Genomic DNA, 18,458 nt, shown 5'->3' on the forward strand with positions numbered 1-18,458 from the left:
CTGCATATCGCAGGTTGTTAATGAGTCTTCCTCCAATCCTAATGCCATGTTTTTCTTCATAGAACCCAGCTTCTCAGATTATTTGCTCAGCTTATGGTTGAATAAATATGGTGAAAGAATACAACCTTGTCACACACCTTTCTTAATTTTAAAACAGTCAATGTTCCCATGTTCTGTTTGAACAATTGCCTTTTGGTCCATGTACAGATTCCTCATGAGCACAATTAAGTGTTCTAGAATACTCATACTTCGAAATGTTGTCCATATCTTGTAATGATCCAAACAATCGAAAGCCTTTGCATAGTCAGTAAAGCACAGGTAAACATCTTTGTGATATTGTCTGCTTTCAGCCAAGATTCATAGGACATCACCAATGATATCCCTCATTTCACATCCTCTTCTGAATCCAGCTTGAATCTCTGGAAGTTCTCTGTCAATGTATGCTTGCAGTTGTTTCTGTATTACCTTTAGTAAAACTTTACTCGCATGGGATATCAAAGAGATTGTCCGATGATTTCCACATTCTGTTGGATCACTTCTCTTTGGAATGGGCACAAATATGGATCTCTTCCAGTCAGTCGGCCAGATAGATGTCTTCCAAATTTCTTGGCAGAGATGAGTGAGTGCCTCCTGTGCCGCCTCACTTCCTTGAAAGATTTCAATTTGTATTCCATCAATTCTTGGTGCCTTGTTCTTCCCCAATTCCTTCAATGCACCTTGGGCTTCTTCCTTCAATATCATTGGCTCTTGATCATATGCTACCTCTTGAAACAGTTGAACATTAACCATTTCCTTTTGGTACAGTGACTCTGTGTATTCCTTCCATCTTCTTTTGATGCTTTGTGCATCATTCAGTAATTGGCCCAGAGTTACCTTCAACAACAAAAGTCAAAGTTTGAATTTTTTCTTCAGTTCCCTTAGCCTCAGAAATGCTGAGCATGTACTTCCCTTTTGGTTTTCTTACTCCAGATCTTTGTACATTTTGTTGTGATATTTGGTATATTACATAATAATAATGTGTTATAGTGTAGCTATAAATTTTGAAGGGTCCTCATATACTCATCTAAAATATGCCAAAGGAAAAAAAAAATAAGGGTGCTGTCTGTTTAATGATATATGTTACCTTATTGGTCATAAATAAATAAATGTTTAGCATAGATTTTTTAAAATATTCTATAAAAACTAGTAGAATTGGTTATCTCCAAAGGGAGACATAGGCAATCTATCTACCTGAAAGATCTGGGGGAAAGAACATTCATAGCATGTTTTTAAAATTTTTGTAAAAGCACAGTTTTTGAAGTGAAATAAACTTATTTTCAAAGACATATTGTCTTTTCTTTTTAGAAAGATTTACATGAGCTTCATGCCACATGTACTCATTCATTTAGTAATTATTTATGGAGTGACCAGGCCTAATTCTGGTGTTGGGCAATGGGCCCAAACATCTTAGCTATGTATGATACTTCCAATGCACCAGGCCCTATTAAAAGGGTTCTATTTATAAGGCACATTCACATTTTGTTAACAATCCTAGGAGCATGGACTATCATCTCCATTTATGAGAAAACTGAGGGTCCCAGAGAGAAAAGAAACTTGCCCCAAACCAAACAGGTAGTAAGTGTCCAAAGAGGCTTTGATCTCTCTCTAGAATCTATGCTAATGCCAGAATTGGCTACATAATTTTCAAAGCCCAGTGAAACATGAAAAGGCCAGGTCCCTTGCTTGAAAATGATTTCAGAATTTTCAAGATGGCAACACCATGACCTAAAACCAAGTGTGGGACTTTTTGATGCTGGGACCCTATGTAAGTGCACACATCACATGTCTGTGAATGTGGTCCTGATCACTATTCTCCAAGGTCCCTGCTCTCATACAGCTTACATTCTAATTAGGGGGGATGGGCAGGGGAAACGCTAGTAAGTAAATAAGTAGAACATCTCAGTGTATGCTAGGAAGAAAATAACACATTGAGATCTGATACAAAGTGCCAGGGGTCTGGGGGTTCTGCTGTTGAACTTTGTTTTACCCAATGTTTCCCAAATTCTTTTTACTGTAAAATCTTTTCATTTTATTTTATATTTTCATCTCTTCTCCTCATTCTATCACCATTCTACATAGCTAGTGTTTTGACAGACTCATTCTAGACTACTCTGATCTGAGTGAATTCTCTTACGTTAACCTCAAGGTCAGGGTTCAAGCCCACCAGCAGCTCCTCAGAAATCCTGTACAAGGGGGTTATGACTTCAGTGGCACTTAACATCAACAGCAACGGTAAAGAAGAGTGACCCACCGATAGTGAGGGTCTTGGTTAGTGTAGAGACTATATCCAGTGGACCCTTAGTTCTCATCCGAGGTTTTCTCTAAGGTACAAGGGGGTAACTGGATCATTACTAACTTTGTCCATAGTTATCCATGTATTTCAGCCATCCAAGAGACCTCACAAAGAACCAGATTGAGGTTAACTGTGCTTTTATGGGGAATGGAGCTTATTTCTTATAGCTGACTCACTGAAGAATATTCCTTTTATTATCTGGTAAGAACTGTTCCTTTTAAAACCTGCTTCTCCTCCTCCTTCACCTCTTTTTCTCTTTTTTAATTCCAGGCTACACATGTCGTATTACCTTCTAGAATGCAAGTCAATGTTATTCTTGATACCATCTTCAGAACTAAAGGATTTGCTTCCAAAATAATAGGTTCCATTAAGCAGAGAATGGATCGGTTAAGGAAAGTGTGCAATCTTTGCATCTGAAAGTAGTGACTTTTTGTCTTGTTTTGTGTGTGTGTATTGGAGTGGAGAACAGAAATAGAGGAAAATGTTTACAGAATGCTTAAATTCATTTACTGCTAAAAGGGCACACTTTGAAATTGTGCCATCGGCTCTTTAGGTTGTTGCAATGGTGACATTTGAAAAACATTTGTCTCTCTTAAATTGTAGCTTAGGTAAGATTCCTTCAGATTAAGTTCTCTTCACAGCCTTTTGCTATGGTGGACTTTAGATTTTTACTGCATCTATATCTTTTTATTCGTTTTTGTTTTTTACTGAATCAGTGAATTCCTAAACTTTATTTTATGAATTTACTTCTTATTTTCATGTTTTGCTTTGACCAACTCAGACATCTGTCTTGGATTCATGTGAACTCAGGGTCGAAGTGCTGATGCAGTGGAAGAATTGTAGAAATTAATTCTGCAAATGGTGGTGGAAAGAGTAAGATCCTAAGCCTGAATCCGTGCTTGGTAGGCTAAAACTGATCAATTTCCCGGTTCCTAATTAAAACAAGCCACCAAACACTACAACAGCATAAAATCCAGGGCTTTTCCTGGTGATGAATGTGACTAGCTTGCAAATTCCTCCTTGCTGGGAACAGAGATTTCGTGTGCAACGGCACTTAAACAGAAATCTTACTGGTAATTTATGTTTGATAATATGTATGTATCACTTCTCTGCCCAGACCCTGCCCCTTCCTACCTTCAGTCCCAAGCACAGAAGCCCATTGAAATGAAACCAACAAAACTAAAGAGGAAAGTCCCTCCTTCCATAAGCTTGTCTTTGGAGGAGTCCAATCCTGGCTATTGAAGGGAAAAACAAATATGGTAGGGTAGTGAATCTTTTCTATTACCTGTGTTGTGAAAATCTGCATGTAAACCATCTGCTTTTAAATTGAATCCTAGGTTTTCATCAATTAGCACTGTAATTTCAGATGCAATGTAGGTTAACTTCTGATTGATCTTCAATTAACACTGGTTCTTAACCACTTAGTTTAATTTCAAATTAATTTTCCCCTACCAGGAATACAGGGACAGAATGACCTTCCTGCTTTTGAAATGCTGATAGTGCTTCAGGATGAAAGAACCCACCTTCTTCCCATCCTCCCTTTGTCTCTGAATTAGTAACACAAACTCGGTAGCATTTTGGTTTCCAAAAGAGCATTAGGAATACTGCTGGGACAGCCTTATTAAATACTTGTTTCAAATTTGGAATTTCCACAAAAAGAAGTCACAAAAACACTCCTGAAACACCCCAAAAAGGCATTCATAAAACTGAAGGGGCTTGGAGATTGAGCAATGTCATTTGGCACCTAGCCTCGGACATAAACTCTCGGAGTTTAAAAGGGCCTCAGATGTTCCCTAGGCCAAGCCCATCCAGGGCAGAAATATCTACCAGAGCATCCCTTCCAGATGGTCTGCCACCTTTTCCTCATTGCCACCACTGAACAAAAGGACAGAATTTCCCTGATGGGGCTGTTGCAATGCAGTTCTGGCAGCAGAACACTGTCAGCCAATTGATGTAATTCAGATAGTTCTTTTGCAATCTAGAAGGATGCACAACATTATTAATTTCTCTATGGCTTTTGATAGCATGTGTATCAATGTGATAAGTTATTCTGCTTTCCTTTCATACATTTGATTCATAAAAGAATTGTTACATCCTTAAGCATGTAATTTTACAGCATAGAGGACTATTTTGCCCCCAGAGAAACATAGAACTGATTTTACAGAGGTAATAATTAAGAAAATAGGATTTGCTTAATAATCATTTCCAGTATGGTCAGCTTGCTGGAAGCTTTTGGTGTCATTAAGCAAGAGATTATTTTTAATGAAAAAAATATGCAACTTGTTTCTCCTTATTATCTTCTTTTTGTATTACATGCATCACTACATCTCATTTTAGTATACTGTATTGTGAGTGGTGCTTTGGATCAGCACTGGACTGTGAACCATAAGGTCAGCAGTTCAAAGCCATCAACTGCTCCTGGAAACCTGACATAGTGTTGCTATGAGTCAGAACTGACTTGACAACACTTAACAACAACAACATTGAAAGCAGAGCAAAGATCACCATACGAGTTAGAACAAGTAATGTTAGCTGCTATAATAAACATATCTAAAATCTAAGTGGCTTGAATACAATCAAGGTTGATGTATCAATCATGTCTAAGTATTTGTTTCACTCTGGATGGGGCCCCATATTGTAATCCCACTGTCCTCTGGAGACTTGAAATCTTCTATATTCAGCTGGCTGATAAGAAAAAGAATTCAGGATTAATTATGGAAGGTTGTTTTGGTCCAGGCCGAAAAATAAATACATCATTTCCACATACATCACATGACATAGAAGCAGTCACTGGACAGCAGGCTGGGAAGTATTGTCTAGCCACTGTTGTAAGCATTTAGTTTGCTTCTCTATCCTAGGGACTTATATGGCAAAGATAGTTTCTAAAAGTTCTAATGCATGGGTACTCACTCCTAGACTTCACTGGAAAATAACTGAAGAGGGATATTAAGCCTTGTTAAGTGCCCTGAGTTCCTGGGTGTGTACATTGCTGAATTCATGAGCCCTTCACACTGCAAATACCCCCCAAGAGAGCTATCTCTAAATCAAGGAGGAGTACAATACTTATGAATTTCACCATGGCTTGCCCAATAGAGATTCTCTGTCTACAGATGGTCGATTTCCAGAGCCAGATAATCTTATCATCTTGTCTCTACTACTCCAGTATCCTGCTGAAGAACAGAGAAAACTACCTGAGGTTAAATCTGGAGCAACATCACGCATAGAATTCTTTCCCTCAATGATGCTGCAGCAGGAAGGAGGGATTGGAGGCCAGTGGCAGAATTCTTGCCTTCCATGCAGGAGATCTGGATTCAGTTTTCAGACAGTGCACATCAAGCATAGCCACAACCCTCCTCTGTCCCTGGAGGCTTGCATGTTGCTATGATACTGAACAGGTTGCAACAGGACTTCCAAACTAAGACAGACTAGAAAGAAAGGCTTGGTGGTCTACTTTAGAAAAACCAGTCAACAAAAACTTTCTGTGTCACAATGGCCCAATCTGCAACCAACTATAAGGATGGTGTAAGACCAGCCAGCATTTCCTTCAGTTGTGCTTGGGGTAGTCCTGTGTCCGGGACTGACTGGAAAGCAGATGACCAGTGAACTGCACAGAACCACAGCTGCCACTAGAGGGTGAAGCAAGAACCTTATATATATAAAAAAAAAAAATCACTTGCTAAGGGCCTGGTGTGGTCCTGTATGATAAGCACTGGAGAGCTAGCTAACCTCAAGGTCAGTGGGTCAACCCCACTAGCATAAACTTGGAAACCTTATACAGGGTTGCCATGCATCAGAACCAACTTGACAGTACTTAACAACAACACAACAATGACCAGTGACACAGCATTAGCTATGGTGCTGTGAGTGGTGGTGAATTTATTAGGCTCCTGACAGCTTTGCTACTCCTAGTGACCACTGATGTTGTTGTTGTTGTTAAGTGCTGTCTAGTTGATTCCAACCCATAGCGACCCTTTATAGGTTCACAAGGAGCAGCTGGTGATCTTGAACCATCAACCTTGCAGTTCAAACGACTTTGCAGTCTGATACATTCGCCCACAGTGCCATACCAGGACTCCACTGACCACTGATAGTAGGTGGTTATATGTCTTCGAGTTGGTTCCGACTCACAGCAACTTGGTATACAGTCTCTGAGGTCCCACATCTTTATAAGAGCAGAAAGCCTTATCTTTCTGGCTCTGAGAAGCTGGTAGATTCAAACTGCTGAGCTTGTGATTAAGCAGCCCAACATGTGACCCACCATGCCACCACAGAGACTGGTGAGACTAGTTTCACTGAACGTAGAGACTAGCAGCCTTAAGGAAGCTATGAAAAGAAAAGATAAAAAAGCTGTGAAGATCCATAGACTTGGGCCAGAAGCCCTGTTCATTCTCAGCCATGCAAAGAGGATGGGCCTCTCTCAGTGTTGGGTTGTCTTCATTGGGTAGGTCACTAGCACTAAATGGGCAGACTCTTTTCTATCTCCCTAGTTATCTTGCTAAACTGTAAGACCCCATCTTTCTGATTACTAGTTTTCCATTCCCAACAAATATAAACCCCAAACCAAACCCGCTGCTATTGAGTTGGTTCCAGGTCCTAGAGACCCTGTATGATAGAGTAGAATTGTGGCACAGGGTGTCGGAGACTGTGAATGCTATTAAAGCAGAAACATACAGAATTCGTGGTGGATTCAAACTGCCAGCCTTTGGGTAAACAGCTAAGCACTTTAACCACTCTACCACCAGGGCCCTTCAAAATATACTCTCTCTCCCGTCCACTCTCACTGAGTCGATTCTGACTCATAACAACCCTATGTTAAGTGCCATCAAGTTGGTTCCAACTCATAGTGACCCAGTACAGAGTTTCTGAGGTGCAGTTCGTGAGTTTGAACTGCCAACCTTGTGGTTCACAGTTCAGCACTTATCCTACAGCATCACACCAGGAGTCCAGCAACCCTATAGGACAGAGTGGAACTCCTCAACTACTCATTAAGGTTTCTGAGACTTCAGATCTCGCAGATATCCTTTGATTTCTCTCTTGAAGTGACTGATGGGTAAGTATGTTGCTATAATGTTATTTATATCTTCAGTGCTAAAGATAGGTGGTCTTGCTTTATAGTTTATAAAACATGGAGTTAGCTAGTTTCAGTTAGATCATTTTTGTGCCCACTATAGGACCATGCACCTACTCTCATAATATAAATGTCTATTTCCACAACAAAAGAATTTCATCTTCTAGCTTTTGCTGCTCATTTATTATGCTGAACAATTTAGTACCATTAATCCAAGTGAGAATAACACATTCACTTTTGAGTATCTACCTATAACTGTGGATAATCTTGTACCATAATTCCTTGAAACACTTCATTTTATTGTCAAGAATATTCTTCTAGGGGTCTTAAAAGCCTGTGAGCAGCCATGTAAGATACAACTATTCTGCCCTCTCTACTCATCTGGAGCCAAAGGCCATAGGAAGAAAGTAGTTTACAGGACTAATAGTTTTCATGAACCATGGCTTCATCTATCCTGCAACAAGAACTAGATAGTGCCCAGCTACCGCTCTGACCAGGGCCACACAAATGGGCTTTGATGTTGTTCTTGTGTTTAGATGTCATCGAGTTGATTCCAAATCATAGCTACCCTATGCACAACAAACCCAAACATTACCTGGTCCTATGCCATCTTCGTAATTGTTGCTATGTTTGAGCCTATTGTTGCTGATAGAATGAACATTGATAGAATGGGAGAAACTGTGGAACAGAACCTCCAATTATTAAAAATCAAACAACAAAAAGCCCAAACCAAAACAATAAAAACTAGACTTACTGAGACCACTGACCTGTGATTCTCCTTGGATCATGAATTAAAACTAGCCTCAAGTGGTGCTGTGGGTCAATGTACTTGACTGCAAGGTTTGTTTAAACTGCAAGGTTGGCAGTTCAAGCTCACCAGTCACTTCTTGGAAACCCCTATAGGGTTGCTATGAGTCAGAACTGACTTGATGGCGCTTAACAACAATTACAAGAAAGTCATTTTTTAAATCAAAATAACAGATTGACTCGCAAAATAAATCATCTATATGATATTGTTGTTGTTAAGTGCTGTCGAGCCGATTCCGATCCATAGCAACCCTGTATAGGGTTTCTGAGGAGCAGCTGGTGAGCTTAAACTGCCAACCTTGCAGTTCAAATGGCTTTGCAGTCTGGCGCATTAACCCACAGTGCCACACCAGGACTCTACCTATAGACAACAATTATTTTACAAGATGAGAATGTAAGGGGAAAGGGAACCTATTGTTTGTTGATAAGTTTTGTTGAGTTGGTTCCAACTCATGGAACAGAATGAAACACAGAATGACTTATGCACAACAGAATGAAACAGCCTGGTCCTGCCCTGTCCTCACAGTTGTCACGTTTGAGACCATTGCTGCTGTCACTGTGCCTATGATCTCCTTGGGGTTCTTCCTTTTTATGTTGACCCCCCACTTTACCAAGCATGACGTCCTTCTCCAGGGACTGGTCCCTCCTAGTAACACATCCAAAGTATGAGAGACAAAGTTTTGCTTTCCTGGTTTCTAAGGAGCATTCTGGCTGTACTTCATCCAACACAGATTGGCTTGTTCTTCTGGCAGTCCATGGTACTTCTAATATTCTTATCTAACACCATAACTCATATGCATCAGTTCTTCTACAATCTTCCTTATTCATTATCCATCTTTCACATGCATATGAGGTGATTGAAAATACTAAGTCATACCTTAGTTCTCAAACTTATATATTTGTTCTTGAACACTTTAAAGAGGCCTTTTGCAGCACATTTCCCTAAAACAATATGTCAGTTTGACTTATTCACTGTTGTTTTTAAATCCAAGCAAAATGAAGTCTTTGACAACTTCAGTCTTTTGTCCTTTTATTGGTCCAGTTGTGATCATATTTGTTTTCTTTACATAGAGGTACAATCCATACTAAAGGCTATAGTCTTTGATCTTCATCAGTAAGTATTTTACATCCTCTTCACTTACAGTGAAAAAAAATGATCACAAACACTATATGGGAAGAAAGATACCTCAGATAAACAAAGCACTGCTTAAGAAGTAGAACAAAGCTGGAGGCCTCTCACTCCCTGATCTCAAATTTTACTACATGGCCACAGTGCTCAAAACAGCCTGATACTGGTACAATGAAAGATACATAAATCAATGGAATAGAACTGAGAACCCAGAAGTAAATCCATACACATACAGTCAATTGATCTTTGACAAAGGGCCAAAACACATTAAATGGGGAACAGATAATCTCATCAACAAATGATGCTGGCAAAACTGGAAATTGATTGGCAGACACAAACCCATGTCTCACGCCATATACAAAAACAAATTCAACGTGGATTAAAGACTGAAATGTAAAACTTAGAACTATAAAGTACATCAATGAAAAAATAGGGATAAACTTAGGCCTCTAACACATGGCATAAATACACTATCAAACATTACATAAAAACATGCAAACAGTAGAAGACAAAACAGATGACTAGGACATACTAAAAGTTAAACACTTATGTGCAACAAAAAGATTTCTCCAAAAGAGTAAAAAGGGAACCCACAGACTAGGAAAAAAAAAAAAAATGTTTGTATTGACATATCAGACAAGGGACTAATATCTAACATTTATAGAAAATTATAACACTTCTACAAGAAAAAGACAACACAATTTAAAAATGGGCACAGGGCGTGAATATACACTTCACCAAGGAAGACATTCAAGCATCCAACAAACATATGAAAAAATGTTCATGACCATTGACCATTAGAGAGATGCAAATCAAAACAACAATGAACTACCATCTCATACCAACATTAATAGTAAAGTTAAAAAAGCAGACGATAATAAATGCTGGTGAGTATGTGAAGAGACTGGGACCCTCCTACCTTGCTAGTGGGACTTTAAAATGGTTCAACTACTCTGGAAAATGGTATGGTGCTCCCTCAGAAAGTTTGAAATGGAAATACCTTATGACCCAGCAAATATATATATGTATCTTTCTTATTGACGATCTCATTATCTGACATTTCACTTTTGTAACAGTGGTAAACATCTGTTGTCTGACTAGTTTACACTTTAACAAGGTAACAACATGGTGCTAACAGCTGTGGAGTATCCCTTCCCCCCAAGGAGAGTGTCTGGGTGACCTCCAGGAAGCTGGGCTGTGCTGCCCTCCTGCCAGGAGGGGGCACTGTCTCCAGCTGCCATGTGGGGTCAGCTTCTTCCTGGATCAGACTACCTGACAGCAGGCAGAACCAAGCCAGCATGCACCTGTTGTAGATTTTCTGCTCCTATGGACCTCCTGCTCTGGTAGCTAGCGTAGTGGTTACGAATCGGGCTGCGAACCTTAAGGTCAGCGGTTCGAAACTACCAGCCACTCTGCGGGAGAAAGATGAGGCTTTCTACTCCTGTAAAGATTTACACCCTCGGAAACCCTGTATAGGGTCGCTATGGGTCAGAATCGACTCGACGGCACTTAACAACAACAACAACAACATGGACCTCCTGAGGTCCTGCAGGTCACAGTGGCTGTGGGGAGAAATGGAGGAAAAGAAAAACATCAGAGAGGATGTTTGAAAGAAATTCCTGTGAGTTTAATGACATCCACAGTAGGCTGGATTAAGCCTTAAGGCTGTGCCTCTATGGCGTCTAGAGCATGGCCAGGCTCCCAGGTCCCCCACAGAAAGCTCAGTGACTTGACAGACCCAGAGTATAGAGCTGGCTCTGGACAGTAAACTGCAGGGCATGCTGGGTTGAGAGTAGCACCCTGGGGGCGGGAGGGGAGGGCTCTATGAGGGGCACACTAACCCATTATAAGATGATGGGAAAGGGATTAAGCCACTGACCCTTTAGTCACACAACCCAGCTTTATCCAGCTTTGTCTTGTCCAAACCTCCTTCATCACAAAATAATTATAACTGGACTTGTCACTGTGATGCACATATCACTAAATCTTGTTGTATTGTTGTTAAGTACCAAGGTGTTGGTTTCAACTCATAGTGACCTTTCATAGGGTTTCTTAGGAGTGGCTGGTGGGTTTGAACTGTTGACCCTGCAGTTAGTGCTTATCCTATAGCACCTCACCAGGACTAGAAATCTTGGCTGTTAATGTTTGGTTATTTTTCTAAATAAATCAATTTTAAAAATTGACAAAGGATGGTCCAAAAACAACAAAACTCCATTTTTGCTTAATGTTAATTTTTTCTTAATGTCTTGGGTTTGGGAACCTGTGTCACTAAATGAGGAGTGGTATCCCCCATTTGTGTCATATTCAAGTTACCATGAATCACACAACTTTTTTCCCCTACCTCTCAGTATGACAGCTGTGATTCAATCTATAGAACATAGTGACATCGCCACTTTCAAAGCATTCTACATGTGCTCAGGCAATAGCTGCAACAACAGATGGAGTTATAGTAACATTATGTGATTTCTGGAAGAATTATAATATTCTTCAGTCTATGCATAACATTTCATTTTCCTGGGAATTATGAAAAACTTGCTGAGTTACATGACTACACACTAAGAATCTGATCAGGATAATGTGATGGAAAAGATCGGTGGAAAATTTATCCATATGGCAAGAGTGCTGAATTTTGATATATCACTGTTGTGGAACAGGCTCATAGATCATGAAGAAGGGGGATTGACAGATTAAGACTTAATGGATTTTGAAGAGGAAAAGAAATGCTGAAGAAGAAAGAAAGAATGAGGAAGAGAGAAAGTTGACCATTTTTTTTTACAGTGACAGGGTTAGCCGAAGTTTTATTTTTTTAAAAAAACTAAACTGACAGTTTCAGTTGCTTGAAAATATGGATTCAAACACAGATCCAGATCGCTTTGTTAAAATCAATAGGCAGATTCAGCAAATAATTGATGAACAAAAAAAGAAGGACCATCTAGACAAATCTCACTAATTTTCATGTTAGAAACACCATCCCAATCCCCAGGGATAATCCAGATGAGCTTCCACAAATGGAGTTATGGTAAGAAAAAAAAAAAACCCCAATGTTTTCCAACTCTTCATCATAGGAGTAAATGTTTATGATCTATGTATTTTAGCTATGTATGTATTAAAATACATTCCAAAGAGAGGTGACCCAACAGAATGCAGAAATCATCAGACAATCTCTTTGATATCTCAAGCGAGTAAAGTTTTGCTAAAGGTAATACAGAAACAGCTACAATCATACATTGACAGAGAACTTCCAGAGGTTCAAGTTGGATTCAGAAGAGGCCGTGGAATGAGAGAGATCATTGCGGATGTCCGATGGATCTTGGCTGAAAACAGAGAATACAAGAAGGATGTTTACCTATACTTTATTGACTACAAGAAGGCTTTCGATTGTGTGGATCATGACAAACTATGGACAACATTGAGAAGTATGAGTATTCCAGAACACTTAATTGTACTTCTGAGAAATCTTTACCTGGACCAAGAGGCAGTTGTTCGAACAGAGCATGGGAACTCTGAATGTTTTAAAATTGGGAAAGGTTTGCGACAGGGTTGTGTTCTTTCACCATACTTGTTCAGTTTGTATGCGGAGCAAATAATATGAGAAGCTGGGTTCTATGAAGAAAAACGTGGCGTCAGGATTGGAGGAAGAGTCATTAACAACCTGTGATATGCAGATGATACAACCTTGCTTGCTGAAAGTGAAGAGGACTTGAAACATATACTTATGAAGATCAAAGAGCACAGCCTTCGATATGGATTACATCTCAATGTTAAGAAAACAAAAATCCTCACCACTGGAGCAATAAACAGCATTTTTATCAATGGGGAAGAGATGGAAGTTGTCAAGGACTTCATTCTTTTTGGATCAACTATCAACGCTCGCGGAAGCAGCAGTCAAGAGATCAGATGACGTATTGCATTGGGCAAATCTGCTGCACAGGAACTTTTTAAAGTGTTGAAGAGCAGAGATGTCAGCCTGAGGACTAAGGTGTGTCTGACCCAAGCCATGGTATTTTCAATAACTTCATATGGATGCGAAAGCTGGACAATGAATAAGGAAGATCGTAGAAGAATTGATGCCTTTGAGTTGTGGTGTTGGAGGAGAATACTGAAAGTGCCATGGACTGCCAAAAGAACCAATAGTTCTGTTTTGGAAGAAGTACAACCAGAGTGCTCCTTGGAGGCCAAGATGGCTAAGCTTCGTCTCTCCTACTTTGGACACATTGTCCGGAGAGAACAATCGCTGAAGAAGGATGTCATGCTGGGTAAGGTGGAGGGTCAGAGAAAAAGAGGAAGACCCCCAACGAGATGGATCAGCCAGGTGGCATCATTGATGGCATCAAGTGTGGCAGTGGTAGTGAGGTTGACCCAGGATCGGACACTGTTTCATTCTACTGTGCATGGGGTCGCTATGAGTCGGTTCCAACTCGTTGGCACCTGACAACAATGTATTAAAATATATCTATAAGTCATATACAATGTTTCCAGCTCCCAAAGGCAAAGATTGGATTTATAAAGATACTGATAACAAAAGGCAATAATATTGAAAACTCAAATAAAAAAAAAAAGAAGTTTTTGACTTCTGTCAGAATCACTTTACAATGGAGCCATCAGAACAGAACCCTACCATAAACAATGGACTACCTGTATTAGACTGTTGAGATCTGAATGTAAGTATTTGTGTTGAATTTTATTTGTGTGGCTGACACATAGGAACATAATTTAGAAGAACTGGTGCAATTCTTGGCATGGATTCCTGGTACATGGATACCTTGTCACACTTTGGGTAGTGACCACTTCCAGGTGGCCATTTGGGGCATCCTAGAATACCTTTCTGTGCTTGACCAAAATAGGGCATAGCACTTTTTCAGAATCACAGACTGCCAGAATGATGTCCATCTGTCTCTACCATCAGCTGTGTCCTCTTCAGTTTGGAGCTGGCAGAACTGTAACCATAGACCTCTCGTTTTTTAGACCTCTCTGTTTAGATCTGGGATTGCTATAACCCTGGCTCAGTCTTCTCCAGTGGCAAGGACTAGGAAGATTAGGTGATTTGTATTCAGATTTGCTTATGTTATACTTGCATCTAGTCTATCTATGTTTTCTGTGAAATGGCATATTCCATTATAAGAAAAGCCCCGCTCTTAGTTCCACCTTCAGCAGCAAACTAAAAGTCTTTAATTAAAGCAGAGTGTCACTTACTCAATGACATCCGCTCACTGAATTATAGCCAGGAATGAGGAAACAAGCCAAGGAGACCCCCTTAATATGAAAAGAGATACCTCTAAAGGAATTAATCAGTTAAAACGGAGAAATTATCCAGGAAAAGCACCAATTCCTACCTATAAAGTCTTGGAATTCCAAGAAGTTTGTAGGGAACTGATCACCTCCCCTGGTTTGGCACAAGCAGTTTACTTGAATGACAGAGACAATGGGAGGCAAAGAGAGGGATAAGGTTGTACACTCAAAACCTTGCTGGCTTTCTGTGATCATTTTTTGTGTTGTTGTTTTTTTTAAATTGTGGTGAAAACACACAAAATCAAATACTTGCCAATTTAATGATTTCTATATGAATAATTCAGTGACATTGATGATGTTCTTAATGCTGTACACCATTCTCACTCTGTTTCCCAATGATTCCACCACCATTAACAGAAACTCAAGGCTCAAAGCAAAAATGCTCCCTTTCTTCTTCTCTTCCATCACTAGTAATCATAAACAATCTTTGACTTTGGTATCTTTGCCCATTTTATGTAACAGATATTATATAGTATTTGTCCTTGTGGAATTTGCTTAATTCTCTCAGCATCGGGTTTTCTAGGTTCATCCAGGTAGTGGCCTGCACCACAACTTGATTTCTCTTTAATGCTGAGTACTGTTTCTTTGTATGCATATATCACATTTTAGTTATTAATTCATCTTTAAGGGGCATTGGGCTGTTTCAACCTTCAGGCTGTTGTGAAAAGTGTTACAGTGACCATTTCTATGTGTGTTCCTGTTTTCATTTCTCCTGGTTTGATGCTGTGAGTTAATGCGCTGGACTATAAGGTCAGTTTGAATCACACAAGGTTGGCAGTGCAAGCTTACCAGCTGCTCCTTGGAAACTCACAGTATTGCTTGCTGTGAGTGGGAACCGACTCGACCGACGGCACTTAACAACAACAACAATGTATATGTATAGTTAGTATTCTTGGGTCATATGATGATTCCATCTAAAAAGGATTGCTTTTTAACTCATTTAAAATTATCTAATTTTTTTCCTCAGATTCTCTGTTAGAGGTCAATATTAGAGAAACCTGCAGTATTGACTCTTTCTCCAACAATGGTTCAGTTATAGCACTAAATTTTACTCTTTTTTCTTTACTTATAAATAGGACCTCTATCTTACCACCCCTATGTTACCACCCCAAGGAGCTCTGATAGCATAGTGGTTACGAATCGGGCTGCAAACCTCAGGGACAGCAGTTCGAAACTACCAGCTGTTCCGCAGGAGAAGGACGAGGCTTTCTGCTCCCGTAAAGATTTACAGCCTCGGAAACCCTGTATAGGGTCACTATGAGTCTGAACCGTCTCCATGGCACACAATAACAACAACAACATCTTACCACCCCACCCCCAAATCCATTCTTTTTCTTTTATGTTGTTGTTATGTGCCACAGAGTCTGTTCCAACTCATAGTGACCCTGTGTAGAGTTTCCAAGGAATAGCTGGTGAGTTGGAACCACCCACCTTGTAGTTCAAACCAACTTTGTGGTCCAGTGCTTTATCCTGCAGTGTGGCACCAGGATTCCTTTTCCCTTATAGAGATCTATATGTTCACTTCTGTTGGACTTGAAACAGTTCATCTTTTTTTCCTTCTCTGTCTGAAGCAGCCCAGGTAGTGCAGTGGGTTAAGTGTTGGGCTGCTAACTGAAAGGCTGGTAGTTCAAATCCACCAACTCTTCCATGGGAGAAAGATGAAGCACTCTGTAAAGATCAATAGCCCTGGAAACTCTTAAAAGTAGTTCTACTCTGGCCTATTGGGTTGCCATGAGTTGGAATAAACTAGACAGTAGTGTATTTGGTGTTTGGATATGAAGCAACCAGTGAATTAAAAATGAATTCCCTGGGGTTTCCTATTGAAATTTGCTGGGGGTTGGGTTAGTAAGTATCCTCCAATGCATAGCTTTATAATGAGTAATTATTCAACAGAGGCAAATCAGACAATGTCTCTGTTGGGTGAAAGACTCATTGTTGTTAAAGTGCTAATGAGTCCATTTTGACTCATAATGACCCTGTGTAGGGTTTCCAGGAGCTGATGGTGAGTTTGAACCGCCAACCTTGTGATTCAAACTGACCTCATAGTTGAATGCTTATTTTACAGGACTCATAGGAATTGCAAAAGATCACATGACATTAATCTCTGCGCATAGGGTGATGAGGCAGAGAAGGTTGAGATGTAATTTCTTTCCTACTGTGCCTAGTGCAAAGGATCCCTGGTGGTGCTGTGGGATAAGCACTGGACTGCTAATCACAATTTCAGCAGTTCAAATCCACCAGCCACTCCCCTGAAGAAAGGAAGCTTTCTGCTGCTGTAAAGGGTCACTATGAGTCAGAAGCTACTTGATGGCAGTGGATATGGCTGGGTTTGGTTTCTATAAGAGTGCCTATTGATGACAGACACTTACATCATGATTTGTGTGTGTGTGAATTGATAGAAGCTAGCCTGCAAGTGTGAAGGAGCCCTGGTAACATAGGGCTATGGGTTAGAATGTTAACTGCTAGCTCAGTAGTTCAAATCTACCAGCTGCTCTGCTGGAGAAAGATGAGACTTTCTGGCCTTGGAAATTCAGCCTCGGAAACCCTTTACAGGGTCACTATGAGTCGGAACCAACTCCATGGCACAAAGCCACCACGGGCACCAGATGCGACAAGAAGAGGGAAATAAAATAGGAAGGGTGGAAAACAGAAAAAAAAAAAAATAATAAATGTTAAGATGCTATGTGCCTTTTGATCACAGGAGAGATGGAACACCCTGAGTTGGATGAGAGAGAAAGCCCAGTTCACCTCCAAGTTTATAAAAGACTGAAAGAATGTGTGAGGAAAACAAGTACACGAGTTCTCCCCTTCAAATCCCGTTAGGAGAGAAGGAAAGCATCTCCACAGCCACATTTCAAAAAGTAAAAGGGAAGACACAGGACTGTTCTCTCATCCCTCCCTCCCCTGTGGGGGCTGAGGTGGGGGTGGGGCTATGTGAACAAGTTCAGAATAAAGGCACAAAAGCAATAATTAGACCTTTCTCCAAGGACTAATTTGTCTGCAGAAAGGCGAAGTCGTCACAGGTGTCCATTGTGAGAAGACCCGGATTCTCTTAACAATGGCTCTGATGAAGCTGCTAGAAGGTTCTTATCAGGAAGAAAAACCTCCTACCAGCAGAAGAAGGGAAGGGGGGGAGAAAATAGAAGACTACAAAACCCCAAATCATCCTTCAGGTTTAGTGTGGTGGAAGAGGATGATGGGTGAGAATGCTACCTGAATGCCAAGTGGTCAGTTAAATTGAGCCTCCTAAGAGAAACATTAAAAAAGATGAGAGAACCCGGTTTCCTGAAGGAGCGCCTTTTAGCAAGGAGTCTGAGACTGACTGGGCTTAAGCTGAGAAATTCTAAGTTTCTCTGGCTGAAGGTAATAGCTAGAGGTCATAAAAGCTCTTTTCCCTGGCCTACACCTGGGGACTTTCCAGACCCAGAAAACTAATGTCTCTTGGAATGAATTCTGGCTGTTTTTCTCTGTCTCTCGGCACCTATGTGTTCAGAAGGCTTTTCCCTTCTGGGCCTAAAACCCAACAGGGGTGTTAGAGAAGGGAGCAGAGAGTTAGAATTAATTTTGTACTTACTAACTTCAGAAAGGGGGCCTGGTGTGGTACTGTAGGAAAGAGCACTGGACCACAAGGTCAGTTTGAACTACATGGTTGGTGGTTCAAACTCACCAGTGCTCTTTGGAAACCCTATACAGGAACACTGTGAGTCGGAAGTGACTTGATGGCACTTAACAACGACAGCAACTTTTTTTTTAATTTAAGGTTTTTATTGTGGATTGAGTGAAAGTTTACAGGGCACATCATCAGTTTCACATTCAACAATTCATATAACTTG

This window comes from Chrysochloris asiatica, unplaced genomic scaffold (assembly GCF_000296735.1).
Source record: "Chrysochloris asiatica unplaced genomic scaffold, ChrAsi1.0 scaffold00009, whole genome shotgun sequence".
NCBI lineage: Eukaryota > Metazoa > Chordata > Mammalia > Afrosoricida > Chrysochloridae > Chrysochloris > Chrysochloris asiatica.